Source organism: Ranitomeya imitator, chromosome 8 (assembly GCF_032444005.1).
Source record: "Ranitomeya imitator isolate aRanImi1 chromosome 8, aRanImi1.pri, whole genome shotgun sequence".
NCBI lineage: Eukaryota > Metazoa > Chordata > Amphibia > Anura > Dendrobatidae > Ranitomeya > Ranitomeya imitator.
Window position 1 is genome coordinate 124,641,026 of NC_091289.1, and position 15,620 is coordinate 124,656,645.

Consider the following 15,620-nt stretch of genomic DNA (forward strand, 5'->3'; position numbering starts at 1 on the left):
ATATGTATTTTTTAAAATAACTTTGTGTGTATTAATAAAGATTTTATTATACTTTTATACCTGGCGTAAGACTTGCTTGTGTTTATAGGTTGAAATTAGCCCTTAAACTTGTTTGCGCCTCAAATAGCTGAATGAAGAAATGGTAATGTTATATCATTTTTTACTTGGCGTAGCCTATGGTTTTTAGACAGATATATTAATTAAAAAAAGTCAAATAAAATAGAGAATGGTGGAATATTACTGCCATGCCTGCCTACCTAAGAAATAAATGTATATACCAGCTTTATTGCACTGAAAATTCAGAGTGAGTTACTGGACCTGCGCATCTCTTACACTTTTTAATCACATTTACTAACGCAAAATTCTGATATTGTGAAAAATCAATGGAAATCTGCACATGCATATGATATGGATATACAGTACAGACTAAAACTTTATACACACTCTCATTTAAAGATTTTTCTGTATTTTCATTACTATGAAAATTGTACATTCACACTGAAGGCATCAAAACAATGAATTAACACATGTGGAATTATAAACTTAACAAAAAAGTGTGAAACAACTGAAACTACATCTTATATTCTAGGTTCTTCAAAGTAGCCACCTATTGCTTTGATGACTGCTTTGCACACTCTTGGCAATCTCTTGACGAGCTTCAAGAGGTAGCCACTGGGAATGGTCTTCCAACAATCTTGAAGGAGTTCCCAGAGATGCTTAGCACTTGTTGGCCCTTTTGCCTTCACTCTGCAGTCCAGCTCACTCCAAATCATCTCGATTGGGTTCAGGTCTGGTGACTGTGGAGGCTAGGTCATCTGGCGTAGCACCCCATCACTCTCCTTCTTGGTCAAATAGCCCTTACACAGCCTGGAGGTGTGTTTGGGGTGATTGTTCTGTTGAAAAAAAAATGATGGTCCAACTAAACGCAAAACGGAAGGAATAGCATGCCGCTGCAAGATGCACTGGTAGCCATGCTGGTTCAGTATGCCTTCAATTTTGAATAAATCCCCAACAGTGTCACCAGCAAAGCACCCCCACACCATCACACCTCCTCCTCCATGCTTCACGGTGGGAACCAGGCATGTAGAGTCCATCCGTTCACCTTTTCTGCGTCACAAAAAGACACGGTGGTTGGAACCAAAGATCTCAAATTTGGACTCATCAGACCAAAGCACAGATTTCCACTGGTCTAATGTCCATTCCTTGCATTCTTTAGCTCAAACAAGTTTCTTCTGCTTATTGCCTGTCCTTAGCAGTGGTTTCCTAGCAGCTATTTTACCATGAAGGCCTGCTGCACAACGTCTCCTCTTAACAGTTGTTGTAGAGATGTGTCTGCTGCTAGAACTCTGTGTGGCATTGACCTGGTCTCTAATCTGAGCTGCTGTTAACCTGCGATTTCTGAGGCTGGTGACTCGGATAAACCTATCCTCAGAAGCAGAGGTGACTTTTGGTCTTCCTTTCCTGGGGCGGTCCTCATGTGAGCCAGTTTCTTTGTAGCGCTTGATGGTTTTGCCACTGCACTTGGGGACACTTTCAAAGTTTTCCCAATTTTTCGGACTGACTGACCTTCATTTCTTAAAGTAATGATGGCCACTCGTTTTTCTTTACTTAGCTGCTTTTTCTTGCCATAATACAAATTCTCACAGTCTATTCAGTAGGACTATCAGCTGTGTATCCACCAGACTTCTGCACAACACAACTGATGGTCCCAACCCCATTTATAAGGCAAGAAATCCCACTTATTAAACCTGACTGGGAACACCGTTGAATTGAAAACCATTACCTCTTTAAGCTCATCAAGAGAATGCCAAGAGTGTGCAAAGCAGTCATCAAAGCAAAAGGTGGCTACTTTGAAGAACCTAGAATATAAGACATAATTTCAGTTGTTTCACGCTTTTTTGTTAGGTATATAATTCCACATGTGTTAATTCATAGTTTTGATGCCTTCAGTGTGAATGTACAATTTTCATAGTCATGAAAATACAGAAAAATCTTTAAATGAGGTGTATCCAAACTTTTGGTCTGTACTGTATTTCATTTTCAGACCTCAGGACAATCAAATATTTTAAATAAATTTAGTATAATTGACTCTAAAAAGTGTTTTTAAACAAATGTATGAAACACCATTTTTATAGGTGTGGGTCAATGTGTTCAGCTCCCAATTAAAAAAATCTGAAGTTGATTATATTTAATAAATCTTGGAATCATAACAATTTCCACTATTTGATGTGTTAAAAATTGTTTCCTGTGCTGAGATAATCTTATAAATGTGCCCCGACTGTGTATTGGCTGTGTCTGACCGTACAGGAACATGGTGTGATCATACCACAGCTCCTGGACAGGGGAGGAAGCAAAAGAAAGTATACAGACAGGACAGAAGGGGATCACAGCTGATTCTGTGAGATAAAGCATTTCTCTACCTGTTTTAAAAAAAATGTTTTACCCCTTTAATACATGGGAGGTATGGATTATTAAAAGGAATATGTTGAAAAAAAATTGGCTACAAGTGATGAAACAAAAAAAGAAGCATCCCATCTGATATATTTTTGAATAATTTTAATATCCATATCATGTACTGTATATTTTTTTCTGGCAGTATATCTCTGGAAAATAAGTGAATTTGTTCTTATACTGAAAGCATGAGTGAATTTAGGTCAGATGAAAGAATTCCTGCAGAAACATCGCTTTTCTGCTCCAGTTCCCTCACTCGGCCACTGGACGCAGAGCTAACGCCGTCACTTAAATTATGTCCTTTCCATCATCGCTGGTACATAGGCCACCGGAGAGAGACCGCAGAGACAGCAAAAGTCCCCGCGGGTGTGTGAGAGAGGGAGGGTAGCATTTCCTCGCCTCCTAACCCTGACAATGCGCATTAGGATTCCTGTAACTGTAAAGAGAAATTTCATGTAGGTTTTCACCCCAACGCTTGCGGCAAACAAATCGCTCGGTTTATTTATGTTCTGGTCTCGCCCTCTGTCCTCGGCCTACTCCTATGACGCAGTAGATGGAAGAGCGTTGGATATCTGCACATGTTCATATTAATGTATTGTTTTATTAATATAATGATATTGTGTGTAAATGATAGGACAGACAAAACGAGGAGAGGTTACCCATAACGTCCAATCTTATTAGTTGTTAGTGCTACCAATGATCTTGGTTTTTTGTTAGACTGGTACAAAAAGGAGAGGGCCCTGCTCTTGTGGGCTTACAGCAGTGTTCCCCAAGTCTGGTCCTCAAGAGCAACCAACAGGTCATGTTTTCAGGATTTACTTAGTATTGCACAGGTGATAATTTCACCACTTGCACAGGCAATAATTTCATCACCTGTGCATACTAAGGAAATCCTGAAAACATGACCTGTTGGTGGCTCTTGAGGACCGGAGTTGGGGAACACTGGATTACAGTCTACAGGGTAGTGAAGACGGAAACAGTAAGATGGCAGGTTGCGGGGGCTCCGATGGTGGTGAGATAGATCATTGAAGGCTGTAAGCTTTCTTCCTTTTCAAGTTCCAGCTCAAAATTTGGAATGTTGTAGATAATCGAATATGTTGTGGCACAGAATTACAAAAGAGGGGAATACTCAGAAGAAATTTTGGAATGGATTGGCTGAGGAACGTATAAGTATGGAGGAGAAAAGGTCTTGGGGGGACCAGAGAGTACGTGTTGGAAGATGTCAGGAGAATAGTTTGAAGCTATATGGATGAGACAGATTATTGGCAGCTTTGGCTACTTATTGATGTGCAATAAACGGTGAGTTAGATTCTGTTCATATCTGTCCTACTGGCTCCATTCCAAGCCTAGAAGGCTAAGTTCCCATGAGTTTTTAACACTTTAACCCCTTCATGACCTTGTGATTTTCCATTTTTATGTTTTTTTTTTTACTCCCCTTCTTCCCAAAGCCTTAACTCTTTTATTTTTCCATGAATATGGCCTTGTGAGGGTTTGTTTTTTGAAGGACGAGTTCTATATTTGAACAGCACCATTGATTTTACTGTATACTGTATGGGAAAAAATAAAAATTCCAAGTGCTTGGAAATTGCAAAAATAGTGCAACTCCATAAAAGTTTTTTTCTTCTTTTCTTACCGTGTTCACTAAGTGCTAAAACTGACCTGCCATTATGATTCTCCAGGTCGTTATGAGTTCACCAATAACAACATGTATAGGTTCTATTTTATTTATGTGATGAAAAAAATCCAAAGTTTGTAAACAAGAAAAAAATGGTGCCCTTATCCAAGACCTGTAGCGTCTCCTTTTTTCGAGATCTGGGGCTGGGTGAGGGCTTACATTTGTGTGCTTAGCTGACATTTTGTAATTATACCATTTTGGGGTAGATGCGATGTTTTGATCACTTGTTACGCTTTATTGCAATATTGAAGTGACCAAAAAAATTTAATTCTGGCATTTTGATTTTTTTTCTCATTATGCCGTTTACTTATCATATTTATTATTTTTATATTGTGATAGATCGGACATTTCTGAATGCAGCAATACCAAATATGTGTATTTTTAATATTGTTCTATTTTGAATGGTGCAAAAGGGGGTGATTTGAATTTTTATATTTTTTTAAAAACATTTTTTTCCTACTTGCTTCAATAGTCTTTTTAGGAGACTCAAAGCTGCAATCTTCTAATCGCTTGTGCTACACATAGTCGGGTTTCAGTCCTGCTATGTGTAGCAAAAATCATGATCTGTCAGGCAAACCTATCAGCGCGATCATGTAAAATGCCGCTTTCAGAGATTGACAGCCTCATTTAACATGCTATCAGCTGTGGGTGGATGGCAATTCCACCCGCGGCTGTTAGAGGCACATAGCTGGTCAGATCAGTTGTCATGTGCCAGAAAAGATGCGGACTCAGCACTGGAGCCTGCATCAAAGAGGATACACATAGCTATACGTCATAGGTTGTTAGGGAGTTAAAAAACGCAGCCTCTAATTGTTCAACAAAATTAATGTGATTTAAAGTAATCTCATTCCCACTGTGTGCTTTTTTTATGCAGTGTAAACTGACTTGTGGTGCGTGTTTCAAACATTTAATTTTCTTGTGCGAATACCCGTTTTATGTTGGATTTTCCAGCCTAGACTTGCATTAGATGCAGAAAATCTGAAGATAAAAAAATGCATGTAATCCGCACATTACTCTATCAATAAAGCTTTGTCAAAGAAAATAGCAAGAAGTATCAAAAACAAAGGAGCTTTATTTAAAACATGAAATACCAACAAGAGACATAAAAGTCAAAAACACAATAAAAAAACATATAAAAATAATGTCATGTAATTGCATTGTATCAGAATTTGGACCGAGTAAGGTACTTGTGGGGCTCTGATTTGCCAGCCTGAACCTAAGAGTAGAAAATAAATTGAATGTTTATTTCTGGGTAGTTTTATATAATTAACCTTTGACAAAACAGAAGTCCTGGGTCAAAAGCAATGAGTAATGTGCACCATAGAATAAAAAAGCAGTGTGGTTTGGGGAATGTCAGAGTGTGTTGGATTCTGGTGCTGGATAATGTCAGTGGTCTTTATGGCGATGATTTAGACCTAGACCTTCCATCCTAATTGTATGTGACATTTGTTTAACCATGGTAAAAGATGCAGCTCACAACTATGAGGCAGGAATGGAAATGTTGTATCTCAGTTTTCTGTGACTTTATCCTTGCACCTCTGGTTCTCTTGAAGCGCCAGTCGATCTGCAGCTTTATTTCTGGAATCAGGTCAATGTTAATCCCTTCTATGATTTAGAGCTCAAAATTTGGAGTGCTCTGACTTTAATCCAGCGATTAATGATGTAAACTGTAACTCTGGGCATAGACTATATACATTGACTTACTGTATACGTGTTATGTACAGATGCGTGCTTTCTAATCGTATATGTGTTATGTACAGATGAGTGCTTTCTAATCGTATATGTGTTATGTACAGATGTGTGCTTTCTAATCGTATATGTGTTATGTACAGATGTGTGCTTTCTAATCGTATATGTGTTATGTACAGGTGTGTGCTTTCTAATCGTATATGTGTTATGTACAGGTGTGTGCTTTCTAATCGTATATGTGTTATGTACAGATGTGTGCTTTCTAATCGCATATGTGTTATGTACAGATGCGTGCTTTCTAATCGCATATGTGTTATGTACAGATGCGTGCTTTCTAATCGCATATGTGTTATGTACAGATGCGTGCTCTCTAATCGTATATGTGTTATGTACAGATGTGTGCTTTCTAATCGTATATGTGTTATGTACAGATGCGTGCTTTCTAATCGTATATGTGTTATGTACAGATGCGTGCTTTCTAATCGTATATGTGTTATGTACAGATGAGTGCTTTCTAATCGTATATGTGTTATGTACAGATGCGTGCTTTCTAATCGCATATGTGTTATGTACAGATGCGTGCTCTCTAATCGTATATGTGTTATGTACAGATGCGTGCTTTCTAATCGTATATGTGTTATGTACAGATGCGTGCTTTCTAATCGTATATGTGTTATGTACAGATGCGTGCTTTCTAATCGTATATGTGTTATGTACAGATGAGTGCTTTCTAATCGTATATGTGTTATGTACAGATGTGTGCTTTCTAATCGTATATGTGTTATGTACAGATGTGTGCTTTCTAATCGTATATGTGTTATGTACAGGTGTGTGCTTTCTAATCGTATATGTGTTATGTACAGGTGTGTGCTTTCTAATCGTATATGTGTTATGTACAGATGTGTGCTTTCTAATCGTATATGTGTTATGTACAGATGTGTGCTTTCTAATCGTATATGTGTTATGTACAGATGTGTGCTTTCTAATCGTATATGTGTTATGTACAGATGTGTGCTTTCTAATCGTATATGTGTTATGTACAGATGTGTGCTTTCTAATCGTATATGTGTTATGTACAGATGTGTGCTTTCTAATCGTATATGTGTTATGTACAGATGTGTGCTTTCTAATCGTATATGTGTTATGTACAGATGTGTGCTTTCTAATCGTATATGTGTTATGTACAGATGTGTGCTTTCTAATCGTATATGTGTTATGTACAGATGCGTGCTTTCTAATCGTATATGTGTTATGTACAGATGTGTGCTTTCTAATCGTATATGTGTTATGTACAGATGTGTGCTTTCTAATCGTATATGTGTTATGTACAGATGTGTGCTTTCTAATCGCATATGTGTTATGTACAGATGTGTGCTTTCTAATCGCATATGTGTTATGTACAGATGCGTGCTTTCTAATCGCATATGTGTTATGTACAGATGCGTGCTTTCTAATCGTATATGTGTTATGTACAGGTGTGTGCTTTCTAATCGTATATGTGTTATGTACAGATGTGTGCTTTCTAATCGTATATGTGTTATGTACAGATGTGTGCTTTCTAATCGCATATGTGTTATGTACAGATGCGTGCTTTCTAATCGCATATGTGTTATGTACAGATGCGTGCTTTCTAATCGTATATGTGTTATGTACAGGTGTGTGCTTTCTAATCGTATATGTGTTATGTACAGATGTGTGCTTTCTAATCGTATATGTGTTATGTACAGATGTGTGCTTTCTAATCTGGCCTGTTAAATTGAGATGTACGGTACCAACATGAGTGGCAAGAGGTGATCAGATTTGCTGCACTCTGGTGTGAATATATTCCCTTTTTTTTAAAGCTGAAGTGGTATCTTAAGGAAAAACACAAAGAGACAATCACATATACAGAACATAGCCACCTAAACATAATGTCTGCTAATGGAAATCCAGATTATATAAACGATTAGTTCTGCAGATTACGCTTTCCCAAGGGTGAATTTATCATTAGGCACTGATGCCTGTACCTGTCCGTGACATAGACACAATGGATTTCGCCATTCAACACAAGGAGCATTTCAAAGAAAAATCTAATTTTATAGAGATTTACTGCCGGTGCCTTTGATGTTACTATGAAGCATCTACAGATTTTTAAAGAGGGTTGTCCTATCCACATGATAGGTGATAACTTGCTGACTACTGCCAATCGCAGAATGGGGAATTTTTATCTTCAATGGGGAACTTTATAAAGAGGCATGTCAGAATCCTGATCGCTGCTCCATTCTTCCTCTGTAGGCTATGTGCACACGTTCCGGATTGTTCTCATTTTTTTAGCGGTTTTCCACTGCAAAAACGCTTAAAAAATGCTTGCATTAAGCATCCTATCATTTTTAATGCATTCTGCAATTTTTGTGAACATGTTGGTTTTTTTCCCACGATAAAAACGCATAGCGGAAAAAAACGCAGCATGTTCATTAATTTTGCGGATTTTTCACAGATTTGCCGCTATGTTATTGCATTGGGAAGCTCCAGAAAAAAAACGCACAAAAACACAAAAAAATCGTAAAAAATACGCGTGCGGATTTCCTGCGAAAGTAGTCCGGATTTGCTTAGGAAAATTCTGCACACTTTCCTGAACGTGGGCACATAGCTTTAGGGTTGATGGAAAAAGCCAAGCGCAGCCCCACAAAGATGAACAAAGTAGCAGTGGAGCATGCGTACTGCCACTCTATTCTAATGGGAATAAAAGTTCCCCATTCTGCCTATCGGTGCAGGTCTCAGTGGTTGGACCCCCACAGATCAACAAGTTATCCCTTAAGGTACCGTCACACTAGACGATATCGCTAGCGATCCGTGACGTTGCAGCGTCCTCGCTAGCGATATCGTCCAGTGTGACAGGCAGCAGCGATCAGAATCCTGCTGTGCTGTCGCTGGTCGGGGAAGAAAGTCCAGAACTTTATTTGGTCGCTGGACTCCCCGCAGACATCGCTGAATCGGCGTGTGTGACACCGATTCAGCGATGTCTTCACTGGTAACCAGGGTAAACATCGGGTAACTAAGCGCAGGGCCGCGCTTAGTAACCCGATGTTTACCCTGGTTACCAGCGTAAAAAAACAAACAGTACATACTTACATTCAGCTGTCTGTCCCTTGCCGTCTGCTTCCTGCACTGACTGCTGGCCGCAAAGTGAAAGTGAAAGCACAGCACAGTGGTGAGTCACACAGCGGTGACTCACCGCTGTGGCTGTGCTCTGCTTTCACTTTACGGCCAGCAGTCAGTGCAGGAACCAGACGGCAAGGGACAGACAGCTGAATGTAAGTATGTACTGTTTGTTTTTTTACGCTGGTAACCAGGGTAAACATCGGGTTACTAAGCGCGGCCCTGCGCTTAGTTACCCGATGTTTACCCTGGTTACCGGGGACCTCGGGATCGTTGGTCGCTGGAGAGCTGTCTGTGTGACAGCTCTCCAGCGACCAAACAGCGACGCTGCAGCGATCCGGATCGTTGTCGGTATCGCTGCAGCGTCGCTAAGTGTGACGGTACCTTTATCCTGGGTGGGAATGTCCCAGTCAAAGTCCTGACTTAAATCCCATTGAGAATCTGTGGCAAAACTTGAAAATTGTTATTCACAGACGCCTCCATCCAATGTCACTGAACTAGTTTGCAAAGCAGAATGGGCAAAAGCTTTAGCCTCTAGATGTGCAACGCTGATAGAGACATACCTCAAAAGACTTGAAGCAGTAATTGCAGGGAAAGGTATTTAGGAAACTGCTTGGTGGTATCAGCCTCCAATGCCAGGTCTTCTAAGATTTAAGTTTGTGAGTGTAATGTGATAAAATATGGAAAAGTTCACAGGGTATATATACTTTTTCAAGGCACTGTACATAACAGAAGGAGTGACTGACTTTACTGGGACCACAGCACAACCAAAGAGCTGCTGTAAAGTCCAAGCCTGAGACTACTAAACATGACAAATAGGAACATAAGTGTGAGACATTTCAGAAGTTTTAACTACAGATATTCAAATTGCCTCTTCTGAGAAAAAGAAGGACTTAAACTCTATCGCGCCACCTGTTGGAAGTAGCGATCCTACAAGTGACAATCAACCCTTTAACGAGTCGTGCAATATGACATAGGATAAAAGCCAAATAGTATCTCAATTCGCAGACACGGTGTTTCGGGCTGATGGCCCTCGTCAGTGTGAAGCATGAGAACTAATTTGGCTAGGTGAGAGGCTCTGGACTGGGGTTGTAAGAATCTCATAACATGTATGTTATACCACACATCACCAAGTAAAAGCCAAGGGGCTTTCTTGTATACTACGTGCTCGCTATGTGTCTTAGTCTGGGTTCAGATGGGCATATTTATAATCCATATACAGACCACAATGCACAGATGGACCAGGGTTTCTTGACCAGAACCTACAGCTTCTTATGTGCCTAAGCACCTGTCAGTTCTGGTTAGGAGACACGCGGTCTGCCCAGGCATTGCAGGCCATATAGGGGGTCTTATTATTGGAATCTAGATGAACATTCTGACATTACGGTATGACAGCCATGGCAAATCCCTCCAGCTTCCATTCACTTAATATGAATTGATCTAAGTTGCATTAATATTATTGGAATGATAAAACTATGTGATGGAATTCCACATTTGTAATATATTAGTTTAGATTCAGCAAAGGTACAATGTCTTATAAGACATTACTGATTTTCTCCTTTAACACCTGATATATGTGTCTGTTCACACACAATGGTTCTGGGATTGTTGCAAAAAAAGATAGAATTTCTCGGCTCTACAGAATTCTGTTTTAACAAAAATAACTATTTTCTTCTGTGTTTTTCCTGCAGAACATCCATCTTGACATCCTGCCAGCTGTTCTACGAGCTTGCTGATTACTCATCCTTCTGTAATTACCTCAGCTGACTACAGGGTATCAATTAAATAAATCTTTCAGCAAGTCTTGGGAACGGGTTAATCCTGGAGTCTACAGCACAAAGGATATAAAAAGCATATTTCTATGTCTGTCGAAAATATATCATTTGGATCATAAGTGCTTGCCTTGGACACAATTCAATGGCAGCTAGCTTTTGTTTGGATGCTGTTCAAGTTAATGGATGCCATATGCCTGTCATGATGAACATTCAACGCTGTCGGTGAGTTTGGTATATCAAGGCAAACCATCGATCGTTGACTGTACATCACGGCAAGACTGATGACTGCTGGTTTTGTCTCCCATCTTTCCTTATGGATTCTTTACTCCACAGCATATTGACCATTTTCTGGAAATTTTTCTTCTTGGCTTGACAGTGCCCGATTTGACCATAAAAATGCAATTATTTATTAAGTGATGACAGTTATATATCTATGAAGAACACAACTTAGGGTGGGAATACTAATGCTGAGTAAATATAGTGATGTTTCAAGGGGTTGTCTCAAGAAACAATCCTTTATTTACACCAGAATTTAGAAATGCCCAACCATCAGTAGTTATTGCTGGGGCCATGATGCCGCTACTGTATAGAATATCTAGCATCATGTGGCAGCCATTCATGGCCAGGTACACGTGAGCAAGAGCTGCTCAGTTTTTCAGGACGTGTACTAAAGTGGGCGAACTATCCTCCAGTCTCCATGACTTATTTTAGAAGTGATCTAGCATGTGTACAGGCATCGCCTAAGTGAAGCAACCCCTCTAAGCCTTTGTTCCCATCTGTTTTCTTCATTTTTGTTGCTCTACTTCCTTCATTTTCTTCTCCTCTAAGGAAGTGCCACCAATAGCATCTGATGGGCCCCATTGCCTATAATGGTTCCATCAAGTTTCCACCATGCTGTTTTTTAACTGGACAATATAGTGCAACATGCTGAGCTATTTTGCCCAGCATTTTTCATGAAATCTATGATGGAGCCTTCATAGCAGAGGCTAAGATGAATGTAATATTAGCACATTGTTAGACTTTTTTTTATCATTATTGTACAACCTGTTGAACATCTATGCTCTTTGCATGGCTAAGAAAGAAAATGAGACACATTGTTATAATTTTTGGCATCCCTGAGATAATCACCTTTGATGGATGATGAATATAGGGATTCATGTTCATTCCACTCACTTGTGAAAGCATTCACTGTATGTCCTCCATGTTCCTACGCAATTGAGTTTTGGATGTTTTTTCATTCACTAAATCTAACTTCCATATTCAAGTTGGTATTACCAGTTTTAATTTTTCTTAGTGCTTGTTATAACCCATGAGAAAATTATCTGTAAAAAGCTGCTTGTGTTCAAGAAAAGCAAATGGAAGGTCACAATTAACATTCATTGCTGTCGGTGGGTTGAGTTAGAAGAATAAGCTCGCTGAACGATGAATGCAACTGTGTCCCTTTTTTACAGGAGCTATGGTTTTGGATATGGATTCAAAGATCTGAAACAAAAATTGCCAACCCGAACTTTTTTACATATGTATGTAATGTAGTGCACTGTAATTGTATTAAAATATTTACTGATCATTGTCTTCCCTGGCTTCTATTGGTGCAGTTGGAACGCCTGCCAGGGCCATGGGGTACTCGACACCAGGTCCGGTACTTAAAGGAATGTGTCAAGGCGGCGGTGACTTGGTCCGTGGCCCTGGGCGCCCAAGTAAAAGAGACGGTCTTTAAAGGGGTTTGTAAAATAATAACAGTTTGTGACCCCACCTGTGGTATTCGGTCAGGGGTGACCTACGCTGCTTAAAGGGGGCAGCTGGGGTGATGTTATGGCAGCTGGAATGGTATGGCTTCCCGCAGGTGAAGCTGGGTCCCCAGGGCTCCCGATGTAGTTGGGACAGGTGGTAGGTAGTGTGGAAAGAAACAGAGGACACAGGTTTGCAGTCTCCTTACCTTTTTACTGATGAATTCAGGCAGCCACAGTCCAGGGTACCGGATTACATGTACAGGTATGGTCTGACCGCCTTGGAAATTAATATGGAATGCCCTTTACCAGGTGGGGTTGTAAGCCATCCTACTAGTCTTGCGTTGTAGTCCCTTGCTGCCTTAGGCCTCACACAAGGTCCTCAGATTTTCTCTCTGTCCCCCTTGTTGGTAGGACACTACCCATACGACAGGTAACTTGAGCCTTTTTTACAGGATCTCTATCATGACCTGGGCTCTATCTGCTACTGTGATCTAGGGTGTCAATGGTGGACAGGTAACTTGCAATCAGATGTCCACCGGTTTCTCCCGTGGGGCATAGATTTACCCCCACAACCTCGGTCTTCCGGCTACCAGTATCTGTGCTCAGCATGGATGAAACCCAGTCACAGCTTCTCTCTCCAGTTCTCAAGTTTCCTTTGCTCCTTTCCCTCCTTCACTGTCTCTACAAACTCTTCTGTTCTCTGTCCTTCTAGGAGCTTCAGCACCTCTCGTGGCTGCACGGCCCCCTTTTTCTCTCTCTGACTATCACTGTCTCCATTCTCTACATTCTGTCCCTCTGACAGAGTGTCTAACTTCTCTCCAGACCAGTACAGACCAAACGTTTGGACACACCTTCTCATTTAAAGATTTTTCTGTATTTTCATGACTATGAAAATTGTACTATGGAGAAGAAAAATAGCAGCAACACTTCAAATGTTTGTGATAAATAACCTTAGTCCTTTATTTCTCAACGAGTTACATGGACAAGGTAATGTGGGCAGGACAAGTGCAGGTTATGCAGGCAAAAAAGACAGGACGGTCGTTTTGTGTTGTTCACGCTTCCACGGGTTCATTAACCTACGTTTAAAGGAATGTTTTTATAACTCTATTATAGTCCACAAATAGTATATCCATAACCAAATGTTGGGCGTTAGTACTTTAAGAAATACTTATATCACACAAGAATTACCTCATGGATGTAACCAAGGTAAAAAAATACAATTAGATTAAAGATAAAAACATAATTTTTATTAATAATAATATTAAAAACACCGTAACAAAGAAAGGTGCTGTAATTAAAAGAGGGACGTTATTCACAGCATTCCATAGGGATAATACATTCAGTGACACCAAAAATACCACAATTCATTGGTTAGCTGCAAAAACTAGTGTGTGGCTATAATATTAAGTGTAATGCTCAGGCTTCAAAATGTGTCTGGATAAAAAAGGTTAATTAACCACTAATTTAATGCTAACAATAAATATATGGAGTGGGAGAAAAGTTCACTGTGTAAAGTGCAAAAATAAAAGGAAAACCATGCCAAACTCCAGTCAAAAAACAAAAAGAAATAGGTGAAAAAAATGGCTGCTATAAAAATATACCAAGTGAAAATTCCAGCACTTTTCTTTGTTACGGTGTTTTTAATATTATTAATAAAAATAGTTTTTATCTTTAATCTAATTGTACTTCTTTTTTACGTTGGTTACATCCATGAGGTAATTGTTTAAAGGAATCTGTCAGTAGGATTAGCCCTCCTATGCCATCTATATGGGCATGTAGGCCATTGGAAGCTGAATAAAATTATATCATGATATCTGCAATCTGGTGTCTTATTCCAGAGAAATCCACATTTTTCTGATATGTAAATGACCTCTTCCAGACTATGGGAAGGATGTTGCTTTGAAGATACAAAAATAGAGATAGATTAAAAAATTTATTTTAATTATACTTCTACTAGATAAAAAATGCTAATGATAGGTTTCCATACGATGGTAAAAAGCTCAACAATAAATTTATCTCGCTCTTTAGTGTGAAATATGAAAAACAAGTATAAAATCTTGTCTCTTGTATAAACCAATACCTACTACAGCCACATTGATACATATTGCAAACATACATTTATATATACAGAATTGTGCCACATTTTAACCGGATGTGGAAAAAATGCTACAAAGTGAGAATGCTTTAAAGAAATTGAAGTGTTAAAGGTTTATTTTTATTAGTTAACAAAATGCAAAGTGAATGAACAAAGGGGAAATCTAAATCAAATAAATATTCAGTATGACTGCCTTTTGCCTTCAAAACATCATCAGATCTTCTAGATACACTAGCACACAGTTTTTGATGGACCTCAGTATGTGGTTGTTCCAAACATGACTGGTATAAATTCTTCTGTCTTTTCATATAATCTCAGACAGATTCGATAGTGCTGAGATAAGAGCTCTGTCGAGTCCACATGATCACATCCAGGACTCCTTGTTCTTTATCCTAAAGTTCTTAATGACATTTGCCGTATGTTTGGGGTCATTGTCTCACTGCAAAATAAATTTGGAGTCAATCAGATGTTTCATTGATGGTATTACATGATGGATCAGCATCTGCCTGTATTTCTCAGTACTGAGAACACCACTTATCCTGATCAAATCCTCAACTTCATTTGGTGAAATGCAGCCCAAAACTTGCAAGGAACCTCCAGACTTTCACTATTATCTGCAGACATTCTTGTACCGCTCTAAAGCTTTTCAGAAAGTAAACTGCATTCTGCTATAGCCAAATGTTTCACATTTTGATCCATCAGCCCAAAGCACCTGCTGCCATTTTATGTGCACCCCAGTTTCTATGTTTTTGTGCATTCTTGAGTCACTTACAAACTCACTTACAAACTCACTTACCCAGATAGATTAGCGAAATTAGGATTATTTAGTCTAGAAAAAAGACGACTGAGGGGCGATCTAATAACCATGTATAAGTATATAAGGGGACAATACAAATATCTCGCTGAGGATCTGTTTATACCAAGGAAGGTGACGGGCACAAGGGGGCATTCTTTGCGTCTGGAGGAGAGAAGGTTTTTCCACCAACATAGAAGAGGATTCTTTACTGTTAGGGCAGTGAGAATCTGGAATTGCTTGCCTGAGGAGGTGGTGATGGCGAACTCAGTCG

At 39.4% G+C, this 15,620-nt stretch overlaps 1 long non-coding RNA gene across 1 annotated transcript in view; it reads left to right on the forward strand.

Moving 5' to 3' along the window:
- Positions 1 to 12,293, forward strand: part of LOC138647249 (uncharacterized) — a 118,274-nt gene extending 105,981 nt beyond the window's left edge. Inside the window, exon 3 of the long non-coding RNA XR_011314934.1 lies at positions 10,645 to 12,293. This is a non-coding gene — a long non-coding RNA (uncharacterized lncRNA). The remainder of the gene's footprint in view (positions 1 to 10,644) is intronic.
- Positions 12,294 to 15,620: the final 3,327 nt, after the last annotated feature.